The sequence below is a fragment of the Poecilia formosa genome, unplaced genomic scaffold (genome assembly GCF_000485575.1).
Source record: "Poecilia formosa unplaced genomic scaffold, Poecilia_formosa-5.1.2 Scaffold281, whole genome shotgun sequence".
Classification (NCBI taxonomy): domain Eukaryota; kingdom Metazoa; phylum Chordata; class Actinopteri; order Cyprinodontiformes; family Poeciliidae; genus Poecilia; species Poecilia formosa.
In genome coordinates, this window is record NW_006800220.1 from 768,097 (window position 1) to 778,300 (window position 10,204).

The 10,204-nt window shown below is 39.7% G+C and overlaps 1 protein-coding gene across 7 annotated transcripts in view; it reads right to left on the reverse strand.

The window, feature by feature from the left end:
* Nucleotides 1–10,204, reverse strand: part of LOC103151431 (potassium voltage-gated channel subfamily C member 1-like) — a 69,110-nt gene that overhangs the window by 29,928 nt on the left and 28,978 nt on the right. The gene's annotated exons all lie outside the window — the stretch shown is intronic.

Below are 10,204 nucleotides of genomic sequence, written 5' to 3' on the forward strand. Positions count from 1 at the left end.
AACATGATTCCAAAAATGTTTTTCTTTACAGAAAATGTTCCTACAAATGTTTTGTCTTATTAAACTTTTTTTTTTACAACAAAGTATTAAAGTAAAAAAATTACAATGAACTTTAACAGTCATATTATTATGACTTTATTCTCATTATTTTGACTTCATTCTTGTAATTTTATTAATTGTTGTGCGAGTTTATTCATGCATTACTAACTTTATTCACGTAATGTCATAAATTTATTATAATTTTATGTTTTTACTTGAATTTTATTGTACCCAGTCATAATTTTTTGATACGTTTTATAAACAGGTTCGTTTGTAAAGCTCCTGTCACACACTGAGCATCTTTGGTTGCTTTAATTTGTTGTACATATCCGTATTTATTTAGTTTGATACAAAAATAACAAAATGAAGAACCAGAACTGAAACACAACATTCCAACATTTACAAATGCGACTAAACTGACCTGGAATAATGAAACCTCTGGTTTTAATATTATTGCTTAGATCTTTCATTAAAAATCCAAATAATAAATAAACTTGTGACATTTAGCCGTCTTTTACATTTTTCTTTTATTTTTAAAGAAGTCATTTTATCATGTTTGAATAGTTACTGTGAAGCTGTTTTTATTTTTTTACTCAGTGTCATTAAGAAAGTGAATGTCACACCAGTCCAGGTCTAATCATCATTTTTTGAATCTCATTTTGGAAAATATTACATTCAAGATAAAAAATTAAAAAATAAAATCCCGACTCAAAAAAACGATTGTTCTCCCAACTGTGACCTTCCGAGTTTTTTACGTGTTCAGGCTTTTTCCGGACTGCGGTTGATTCCCTCCAGCCCCGAGTATTTATAGACGCTGTATACTTTGAGCTTTTTCAGATAAATAATAAAATAATACCAGCTTGGCCTGAGGAGCAGAACAGAGAGGTAATTCATACTTGAGTGGAGCCCAGATATATATATGGGAAGCCTAAGTGTGTTTTGCGTGTGTTGCATGTATTTTCAACATTATGCACTTATGTAATATGAAGAGGAAAATACTTACAAGACGAGACCTTATATCGAACAAATGGAGCCACTTTCACTTATTTTTCCCTCAAAGGACTCAGTTTGTTTTCTCGAGTTTCTTTGAATTGGAAATTGGATGAAGGCCTACACATATTTCCCCTTGTGCCTTTATGACACAGGCAAAGCAGAAGATTTAAAATACTAAGCCTCAGCTTTTACTGAGGAGATTAGCTGAGAAACAGTTAAAACCAGATATTTCTATAAACTGGATACAATGGCGCATAACCTTCTGACCTTAAATAAAACTCAACTTTTAAGTCGGTTATGATCCCCAAATATTTAAATTTATATTTAAGCGTAAATATATTTTTTAAAATTATATTTATATGTTTTTGAATGTAAGTATTTTAAAATATTTATATTGTTTAAACATAAATATAAAAAGTATATTCCTTTAAATATAGATATTTTAAAATCTTAATGTTTTTCAATATAAATACTATAAAATAGAAATATTTTTAAAATAGAGATATTTAGAAATATGCGTATTTTTAAAAACAGAAATATTTGTTAAATATATTTAAAAAAATACTTATTTGTTAAATATAAATATTTAAAAATATTTATATTTGTTAAATGCCAGAATAATGAAGAAAACAATTCTTTAGAGACTTTTTATTAGTTTATTCAAATGTCTAAATTAAAAGGCTGGTTGCATTAATGTTACTGTTTTGTATGAATGTGTATCAGCAGCAGAAGTCGCTTGCTGAGGCTGAAGACAGAAAGGCGTCATCTACAGTAAACTAGCATCAGCTAAAACACAAATGAAACTCTGTGTTTCCAAAGCTTTGTTGATTTTCCACAATTATGCAACTGGTTTGTTTCCATGAAACAAGAAATGCAGTTAAATCGTCACTGGAATCACACGACTTGTTGGATGCAAAAAATGTCTTTCCATTGCAGTTCTGTGAAATATTCTAATTTGAATACGACCAAAACATTCATTTCATCCACGCGCCAAACTTTAAAACAAAAAAATTATACTTTTTCAGAACTGGCATGTTTCCATTATGCCAATAAGGTCAATGGAAATGCAGATGTAGAGTAAGAAGTCATTGCTTCAGGTGAAACATGAAAAACCAGACTGCAGTTTGTACATAAACTCATTTTCTGAGGCTCTGATGAAACTGAAACTGGAGTGTTTGGTCACAAGAACACAACTCTGACTGCAGGAGTGGCAGCTTCATGTTTGCTGCAGGAGGGACTGGTGCACTTCACAAAGCAAGTGGCGATTCAAAGGTAACACTAACTGTGAGGATCTCCTGGCTTAACGTGTGTCATGAAACGGTGTGTGTGTGGAAAAAACACACAAACTGACTTAGTTATGCTTGACTAAAGCCATAAAGTTCAAAAGTCATAAAGTTCAAAAGTCGGTTCTACTAAATATTAAGGAAATGTAATTAAATCTCAGAGTTTGAGGAAAGTAACCTTTCATCTCTTGCATTTTGCAGTCAGAAATAAGCAGGAACAGTTTAGTCTGGTTTAATGTCAGTGAGTGTCTAAAACATGTGGCCTTTCTGGAGCATCAGGATAAATGAAATGTTTATTTTCTTATCTGGTTCTGTTAGATTATGCTGTACAAAGTTCCAGGAAGTAAAGCCAGGGCGCCAAATCATGCAGCTCCAATGACACATTACATTTGTCCCATAATATTTTGTTTCGACATCCATCCATCCTCGTTCTCCAGCAGTTTTCCGCTTCTCTCCTTCCTTCCTCCCATTTCCACTCCATCTTTTCTCCCTACCTCTCCTCTTCGATCTTTCTCACTAGTCGGTGTCTGACCTACTTTCTCCGATTGCTGCAGTGCTCTTCTCCTCTGTATCGTGAAAAACACACACATAGACATGCAGAGGCTCTCAGTCACCCCCCCACCTGCTCCCGTCCTCTCCTCCCCCCACCGGCCCCGCTGTCCCAGGGAAGCGGGATAGCACCGGTGGGAGCGGCTCAGCGGGCTCCTCTACCGGCTCAACACAGGAGAGTCTCAGTCGAACAAATCAGGCCAATGAGGAGATCTTTGTCTTAATCCTCCTGCTTCCATTGTTGGTATTTCTTATGGCTGTTGCGAAGGCAGCGGCGCTCAGATGAGCAGAAAATGTTAAACTTTTTTACATCCTTCCACATTACAGCAGTGTTTCTCGAACTCTTTCAGGCCGAGGACTGAGGATCTTAATATACAGGGAGGGCCATAAGTTTCCATACGTAGGAGAATGTAGAAGGTGTATGTCTTTTATATTTCAGATACCCAAGAAGATGCGTTTGACAAAAGAGCAAAGACCTGAAATGATGCCAACGGCTGGATGGGGAAGCAGTTGCACGGTTGCACCAAACTTCAACAGAAAACATGGAGCGAGCATCACACACACGACACTGTGGGAAAACTTATTGGCAAGTTTCAGAAAACTGGAAATGTTGCAGATCAACCAGGAAGTGGTCCAAGACGTGCAGCGATTGCACAGAGTCCCACAAAAATAAAAACAGCCGTCCAATATAAAATGTTTATTTTTCTGTGCATGGAAACTTATGGCCCATTTGTAAACAACCTGAATTGAAAACATTAGTCTCTTAACTCATTGCCTTGTTCCTAATGTGAAAGGTGGCGGGTTATGATAAAACCAGGGGCATTTTGAGTCATTTACAGAGTCTATAAGTATGGAAACATGGAAATCAAACAAGTTCTTTACCACAAGTGTTGTGTGCACTAACATTTTAGAGATATTTGTAATTTAGAAGCATGATAAAAAAAAAAAACAGACTTGATTTGCGTTGGCAAAAAGAAACATTTCGTTTCAGGCATGATTTTATTCTAGGTGTTAAGATGCAGTTAGTCAGCGCGGGGCGCAGCTCTGCTCATCACCAGGACGTCACTGGATCTGCTGTCTTAATGTTGCTTAATGTGCTGATTTTTCCAGATGTGTCTCTTCTTTGCCCTGTCTGTCTGTTTAACTTATTACTTTTAGAAATTGTGGAGAACTTATTACTTTAGACCAGTATTTAGAGATTTAAACTCCTTCTAGTTTATAAATTGTGGAGAACTTATTCGTATCCAGCAACACAGAACATTTAGTTTATAAACTTCACTCAACCCACAGCAGGAATTAGAGCCAACTTAGAAAGAAACTCCTATCAGTTCATCTAGAGAAACTACTCATTACCGTAGATGAACACTTAAATTAAACTTTTAATATCGGAGCAAAGTACCATCTTTGCATCTACTTTGCTGTTTTTCTTGTATGTTATTTTTAACTTCTTTGTACTTTAAATTATCTCTGACTGAAAGGCGCTATATAAATATAGTTGCCTTGACTTGCCTTCTACAAAATATTCACTGAGAATTAAAAATGCTGCATTTTTATCCTGTTTTTAATCGTAGCACTTTTTCAGAGTGTAATCCTGCTCTGGAGATGGACACCGCGTTTACTCTGCAGGTAAAGGCAATAGACAGAGGAAAGTTTAAAATCAGATAGCTTCTGTTTTGTCCCAATAAATCCCAATAAAACACAGAAAAAGTTTGTGGTTACAAAATGGGATGAATCTGAAGTGGAAAGAACATTTTGCAGAGGGAAATGTACTTTTTATTTTTAGACATTTTCTTCTCGCTGTAGAATAAGATCCATTGCAAAAGTATAAATAACACACCCAAGACGACGCAATGAGAAAATAAAACTGCTGTAATGTTGCATCTTCTTTGCAGGTTACACAGGTGGGCCCACAGTGGGGAGTGGACAGGTTGGACAAAAATGTGGATCCATGCATGAAGAACAGAGAGAGCACCAAAAATAACCACATGACTAAGCAGCATAATTCAAAGTACAGAAAGTATCCAGAGCGACTAAAGTTGGGAAAAGGTAGCTCGTCATTCCAGTGATCTCAACAGGAAGTGACAGTGTCTTGAAAAGAGGACAGAAAAGTATGACGGGGCTGATAGTAAGAGGAAGACGGAGAGAGCGAGGAAAAAGAAGCAAACACATCAGGAGCCTGGAGGTTAATGGTGAATGACAGGCCTTAGCCACAAAAGCAACTTGTGTCAAGCAGAGGGACGGGGAGTCCTGGGAGTCCCGGCTGACATGTTGCTCCATCAAATCTCTTCATCACAAACGCAGAAATTCATGTGAAAGGAAACAGTTGCATAACTTAGAATAAGCTTGTATGGCTTTCTGATTATCCCAGAGCCTTTTGTACACTGTAAAACATCTGAGCTGCAGTTAGTTGTGTCTACTGTCCTCTGCACTTTAAGACAAATAAATTCAGTGAGTTTCAGATTTTGAACCTAAATGTGAGTTTGTGAAAGATAAACTTACAGCAGCAAGTTGTGTTAACGTTTTATTAAGAGTTAAATAAACTAGAGTTTTTAGGTTTGCATTTAAAAGACTGAAAGAAGAGAAAGACAGGAGTGGGAACTATTTCCCAGAATGCTTAGCGGCATGTTTTTGTGTCCTGAGATGGAAGTGTGTTACATTGATCTGACGGTGAGAGAGAGCAAGACTTTCAGCAGATAACAGAAAATAAATTAAAATCCTGTTGAGTTATGTAAAGGAATGCTAGCCCTGCTAATCACACCGATTATTGATTAGCAGACGGCTTAAATTCTAATTATTTTATCTTTAAAATATTACTAAAACATTTGTGATTGTTCCTCTCTGCTTGTCTTAACACCACATCTACTACTACAAATAATTAATATCCACTCAGGGCATGAAAAAGTAGCTCTACTCTCTTCTTGTGTTGTAATTCTTCAAAAGAAATCAGTCTGCTAAAATTGGTGTTATCATTTAGTCTGAAATTAGTTTTAAACAGGAAACATCTTTGTTTTAAATCTCACTATCTCAAACTAAAACACAATCAAGTCCTTTCAGAACAAATGAGGAATGAATCTCCACTGTGAAAACTTTTATTTCCACATGTATCAAATATAGTTTTTCTTTGCACCACGATCTTTCAGATCAGACGTATCAAAAACTTGAGTTATTGTCGGAGTGAACAAGTAGTACTGACATATTGTTTCTTCTCTTTTTGAAAAATGTAGGATTTCTGTGTTTCCAATCGACCAATCAGGCTGAACTGCTCAGATTCTGGTCAATAAAACATTTTGGTAAACAGAAATTAGTCAAATCTTTGACGTAAGTTCCAGAAAAGTTTCTGCATGTTTTCCTTTTTACATCATGACTGGACTCTTCTTTGCTCCTCTGTCTCACTGCTTTGGAAGATTCCCAGCAGCATAAAATGTTTTTTACAGAAACAACATTTGTTTTTAGTTCATTACTGTCAATCGGAAACTCTGGGAAACGTCTGGACTCCATTCTCCAGTTTTAGAAATCGTAGCTCCGCTTTCCAACCGCAGCCAATCTAATCACGATTGAGTAAAAAGCCACAATCAAATGTTGGCAAAGACAAATATCATTGTTTCTGTAATTAGATCTAATAGCACTTTAGTGCTGGGAGAGTGGATTACAATCCGAACACCAGATCAGTTCATGAATCCATGCAGCAACAAATGAAGTAGAAATCTCCCACGGAATGAACATTGTTATAATGTTCTTAAAGCAATGCATCAAATCTGCATGTTTCACACAAGTGTGGATGTGTGTGTGTGTGGACACACAGCCTATGGGCACATAAGGTGTGTGTGCTGGTCCCAGATAGCGCACTAGCTGCAGGAGCACTGCGCCGAGGTGACGGTGAGGAATGAGAGGATGGAGGAGACGGAGAGAAAGAAGAGAGGTGGAGGAAGACGATAAAAGGAGAAGCAGCAATCTGTCACTTCACACTTATTTATCTCCTCCGGCACTTTGCCTCTGTTCTCTCCCGCCATCCCGCGCCGCGACGTGAAGGTGTGTGACAGAACAGCCATGTCGGCGCTTTTGAATATTCAACCGGGGGGACGCTCGCGGTACCGTCCGCGTGCTCCGTTTTCGACAGCGCCGTTTCTGCCACGCGCAACACCTGCATCCGGGTGACCTTCAAGGTCCAACACCGAACCCCCAAATCCACCGCCGCGCTCTCAGATTAGGTGTGCAAAGATCGGCGACACGGAATTAAAAGAGCAGAAGGGAGAGGATGAAAATGTTTTCTTTTGAGAGAGAGAGAGAGAGAGAGAGAGAGAGAGAGAGAATGATGCATTAATTGTATAGCGAGTCTGAAGGAATGGAGGAAGAGAGATCATTGCAAATCTGCACAAATTAGGGTGGAAGGCAGCAGAGACAGGAGAAAGACAGGAGGAGGATGAATGTAAGTGATATAACCGAGTAGAGATTATCTGAGCTGATATTAGCTCTACAGACGTCTTCTTCTTCTTCTTCTTCTTCTTCTTCCTTTTCTTCTTCTTCTCCTTTTTATTTATTTCTTTACATGCACGCCGATGCGCTGCGCTCTTCTTTAACGGGACCCTAGTGGCGCAGTGTTTACTGCGGCACCATCCAGAAGAGCTTTATCATTACAGTATTACCACAGTCCTGCCTGGCTCTCTGTCACCATGACAACCACTGCGTTAGCCTCTGCTTTCAGGCACCAAGGACAAGACTAAGCCAAACACTGCTACAGCTGGCGAAGAGAGCACAAATGTGATCGCTTGCTGATCCTGATAATTATTATTAATATCATTTTTTTTAAACCAGAAGTGGTCAGGTGACCTTCACAGAGGTGTGGCATATAAAAAAGATGCACTAAAGAGGCTTGTTTCTGCTCCACATGCACACGGACTGATGATGGCGATGTTTGATCGGCATTAGTATGACAAGCAGCAACCGGTACGGCGGGCTGTGCAGAGACTCTACTGGAGGGCGAAGCAAATGGGCGACGAGCGCTGCAGAGTCAGCAGTGATAAGCAGACACTGAAGGATGATCTGAAAATCATGAAAATGAGGCGTGAAAGATGAACGTTTTAACGATGTGAGGTACAGAACAGAACGGGCCCCTGAAGGGCGAAGGTTCGAGTCCGGACCGGGTCATTCAGGCGTTATTTCTCTGAGTGTGTTGTGTGAATATCAGCTTGAAAAGGTGTAACACTCATGCAAAATGTCAGACTAATAAATATGAACATTACACTTCTTACTGGTGATATTGCAGATCAGCAGGTATGTCGGGTTTAGATCAGCGTTCAGATGGTTTTCATGACAGAAAACATGAATGTTTGACTGAATCGTTTCATTTCAAACATTTCATTTACTTTCACTGCTGCAGACCCAAAATTCAGCCAAAATATACAATTTAAACGTATTGGAGGCTAACTCAGTGCTTATGTAAGACTCCGTCAACACAACAGGACAACTTGTGAACTACTTTCTAAAATGTCAAATTAAAACTCTCCAACAGAGACACAGCAGGAAGTCACACACCTTTTATAATAAGCAGGTCTGATGCTATCGATCTGAGCATGCTATAGTCTAAACCGTTTGTGTCCAGGATGTGTGCGGTCTGCAGAAATGTTAGCTGCCTGTGCAAGTCCTGGATGGAGAGAATGCCAACCCTAATTCTGATCTGATCTGTTCTGTGGACGAAACAAACCACCCAGGGAGCAAACCAGCACATTTGAACAACTTCTTGATTCAGCGGCATTAAGGTGAAAACTTGTTTCTGTTTCAAAGCAGAAACATATGAAGTGAATCTTGCGTCCCACACTGGACTCTGTTTGGACCGTTCCGCTTTCACGTTCTGACATGGTCCTGCCATCTTTGTTTCTGTATCAACTGGCTCCGCTAAGACCAACGGCACCCTCTGCTGGATGGAGGCCAAACTACAACACTGAAAGAATATCTAAGCAGATGCAGAGCGATTGGAGCTCATTATGAGCTAATCAACATTCAGTTGATTAATTACCTCCCTATGTCAGGTTAAGTAGAAAAATAAAAATTCAGCTAATGCATCAGTTTGTGGTTTTGTCGAATGAAGAGGTACTGCAGCAGAAACCTTTCACGGTGTCATGGGATCACATCGGCTCAAACAAAGTGAAGCACCTCGGATCATTTTGAAGGAAGCATCCAGAGCCAAATGGCCAAACACAATATATCGAATCCTAGTGGCCCTTTCCTCCTCTGAACCATCATCTGTTGCAGATGAAATGCTGCTTTTTCCCAGATAATGCCATCAACACGTGTGGGCGGGATTCTGAGCCAGGACGGCTTTCAGCCTCCATCAGGGGTTACCCAGAATCTGAGCCGCAGGAGAGATGAGCTGGATGAAGGAGATGCAGGTTTGTCAGGCACCTTGGAGATGAATGAGGAATGCTGGGAGCTTAAGTAAGGTTGTGAGATATAATTAGCTCCTGCACTGGGTAATCCTGGCATATATTTTATTTTCAGAGTGCTATACTTACATTCTTGCAACTCTTACTCTCTGAGGTCAGCACTACTGGAAGATATCCTGGTAAAATTTCAATCACTGGAGGAGCTTCTGTTTCAGAGATTCCCCCGAATGAGTCAACACTTTGACATGATACAGCTGAATAAATGCACTTTTAAAACGTGCTCACACACACGCACACACACGTGCACACACACCGACTCAAGTTGACACGTCGCGGTGTGGTATGTGCGCCGCAGCGCTCAGGTCCTTTCTTTTTTACTTCCACTGCAGTCCTGTCAAAACAGCTCTGAAGACAAACAAAGACCGCCTGCAGGTGACTGAACTGTACACATGTCCCTTTCTTCCTGTCAGAACATTGCTCCGTCCCGATCGCTGCAGCTTATATGTGCAAGTCCCTTGTTTTCTTTTCTCTGCAGTCATCATCCCTTTCTCCATCTGTCCTCTCTTGTCCTGCTTGTTCCGTCCGAGACGGTTGTTTCTACTCCATTAGCTGTGATGACCGATTGCTTTCTGCGCCTCCTCCCTTTGCAAACCCCTTTTGTCTTTGTCCCTGTGTGCTTAAGTGACTGACCACAATTTATTCTGAAAAGTCATACGACGTGTAAAATTTGAATGAAGCCGTCAGATATTCGTCTAAATCAGCGTTTTATATGAAACCGTGGTGTTTGCACACCTCCACTTGGACGGGGACAGGAGGGACGATCAGGAAGCAGATGGTCACACAGGACTCATCGCTGCAGCAACACCATCCAATGTCATTTGCCAAGAGAATGAGCAAGCACCGAGTCTGACTGTTTAAGTGCTACATCATGACGCGAGGCCTGCCAGGCATGTCCAGGCA